Genomic DNA, 2,777 nt, shown 5'->3' with positions numbered 1-2,777 from the left:
TACTTTTGGAAACTAATCACTTGGAGAACTAGTCTCTGAGCAAATCAGGAAACTGTTTTTATGCTGTGAATACAACAACACATCTAAAAGTTGCTGGCAGTCTGGCAGCTGGGCTTCCCCTTGTGAGCTGTCTTTCAGAAAACTAAATATTTAGTGTATCTGAACAGGCAACAGGATTTCTTCTCAAAGAGGAAGGGTCAGTTCTCCTTTTGGGATACGTTGATGTGCAATTCACTTTGATGTACTGTGACTACTACGCAATAAGGTCTCATATATGATTCTATCTCTCCTCAGAAACTCTCAGATTCTGCTTTTCCCCATGAGTAAAGATCATCTCTCTTATTACTTTTTTCCTCACTGCAATCTGATTACCAGATAGATCGAGGTAGAAATATTGACCTATGGTAGAGTAAGTACTCTTCATCTGAAGTAGCAAACTTTCTCTTCTGCTGTGTGGGAAAGTATAGGAATAGTAGTCTTTTCTGTATGCATATTTTGTCTACACCTCATTTCTGAGTTGACATTGTTCAGTCTATTCATAATTAATATTTTGAAAAGATGAGATTATTAAAGTTTATTTTTAAAGCTAAAAAAAAGTTAGTATTTTCCTCAAAACTAATATTTTAATAAATAATAATAACAAGATCAAATGAGTATAAGGTTCCTTCATGATGAGTCTTGGTAATACAACAAGGTCCTATGGAGGTTGAGGAAAGTTATCGTTGTTAAAAAGGTGGTCTTATGGCCCTGCAAAACACAGTGAAGAAGGAAGAGGAAGGTGGTGAAATGAGTCTGAAGTGGTGTATGAAGAGTTTACTCATTCTGTACACTTTGACTGTGCCAGGTCTAACAGTGATGACAGACATGGTAACAGGTTAGTGTTAGACCGTTTCACAAGGTGGATATTAGCTAATCTAGCTAGGTAGCTCTTAACCTTTCTGCCCCACAGCTTCCTTTTCAGTCTCTCTATCCATGTGAGATATGGCTGTCACTCACTGCTTTCAGTAATAAGGCAAGGGCAGGCAATCAGGGCTTGCAGGTTGAAAACTCATTTGTTTTCCTCTCAAAAGGGCATTTTTTTCTCTCTCAATTCAGAAAACCAGTAGACAGTATTTGTTACAGTGGTTTTGTCTTTCATATATCTGCAGGAACAACAAAAAAGATAAGATGAGATCATCAGAATGCTTGCCACTTGGGAAAAATGAATCTTTGCAAAAGAAACTACCAAAAATACTCTTTATAGAGGCACTCCATACAAAAGTTGGTACATGAAATGAAAAAACAGTGTTCCCTGCAGGTAAGATAGCTCTGGATAATTGAGATCTGACACATACTGCATTTCTCTAAAAATAATTTAATCACAGTCTGATCAAAATTTCATAAAACAGATAATGCTTTACATTTGCTTAAGGCTTATGACAGTTAATTATAATTTTGATTCTATCACCATGCTTTAGGCTTCTTTATAAGTCAGAAGGATTCCTCCTCATATTAGAAAGAAGTATACTGTAGTTTACTTTTACTTTTCTTTGATGAACTGCCTGTAGAGGAGAGGTACCCGGTGCCTATTCACTTGGGTGCATATGTTCAGTAATGACTCTGAATGACAAATGCAGTGTAAATAATTTTTCTGTTGTAACTGTGTAGTATCATTTATAGGCTGATTATGTGTGCTTAGTCAAAATATACACAGATAAGACAGCTGTGCTCTACTTTTGTTTTACCAAACCTAGCAAGTATTTTATTTGCAATAAAGAAACTGAAGGGCCATCAAAGTTGTATACAGCCATCTGCTTCTGAAATTAGTTTCATATTAGGGATTTAAGCCTTGGTGATGTTCTTCTGTACAGGAAACTGAAAATGCTCTTTTTTGCTTGTTTTTAAATATAGAGTTGAGTATTAAATGTGTAGAGTATTGTTAACAACACATAGCTTACTCCTATGTCTCCTCATCTCAATTTGCAAACACTGCTCTGCTATATGGCACAGATATAGTTACAAATTGAAGCTTTTGCATGAGACATAAATTGTACCACTAGTGCTTAGAAAAGTGCTGACTTCCTGATTAAATAATAAGAAGCTTACTGTTGAATATGATATATAATGTGTAATAATAATGGCACAAAACATAATGTTGTTAAAAGCTGGTAGATGAGAGATCAGGTGTTAGGAAAAGCCAATGGAGCCAACTGTGGTATCTGCTATACCAAAATATTACTGCTGTGATACCAGCTCCAACTTGCTAGACCAGCAGGAAAAACCATTAAATCCCAATCTATTACAGCACTTAAGATAGTCCTATGAAAGTAAAATGGGACTTACCACAGGGTTGTTGATTTTGTTGTGAACCACATGATATTTGGGGAAGGTTCACTACAGAGACTTAGTTTCTTTAAGTGGCAATTATGCTACTAAGTCCAAATTAAGTATCACTGGCATTCAAAAAAATCCCCATTCAGCTGCTGCATTTCCTTTGTGAGCTCTGAAGTCCCTCAACACTGAATTTTCTGCCAGGACATGTATAGAGCTGCCTAAATCTTTAATTGCCTGGCTTTTGCTGTATCCATAGTCTGGGAGGGATTTAAAAACAAGGCATTTTCTCATTTTATCTATCTCAGACTGCATGAGCTAGGAGGTGTGATAAGTGTACTGTGTACATACTTGTGAAGGTTTGGATGACAGAAAAACAGAAAAAAAGAGCTGGGAAATGCAGTAAGGAAAAAGGGAGAATTGGGTGAGGAAAGAAATGCTTCTCTCCAAAGGCCACAATTAGATGA

General features: G+C 36.4%; 1 long non-coding RNA gene across 1 annotated transcript; it reads right to left on the bottom strand.

The window, feature by feature from the left end:
* Window positions 1–461: 461 nt before the first annotated feature.
* LOC308193781 lies at window positions 462–2,386 on the bottom strand. Its single transcript, XR_013949914.1, has 3 exons — window positions 2,323–2,386; window positions 997–1,142; window positions 462–747 (listed from the first exon to the last, which is right to left on the bottom strand). It is a non-coding gene; the product is annotated as an uncharacterized lncRNA (long non-coding RNA).
* Window positions 2,387–2,777: the final 391 nt, after the last annotated feature.

This window comes from Anser brachyrhynchus, assembly GCF_964034855.1.
Source record: "Anser brachyrhynchus genome assembly, chromosome: 4".
Lineage (NCBI taxonomy): Eukaryota > Metazoa > Chordata > Aves > Anseriformes > Anatidae > Anser > Anser brachyrhynchus.
Note: the sequence above shows the minus strand (reverse complement) of the source record. Positions and strands in the feature narration are given on the sequence as shown.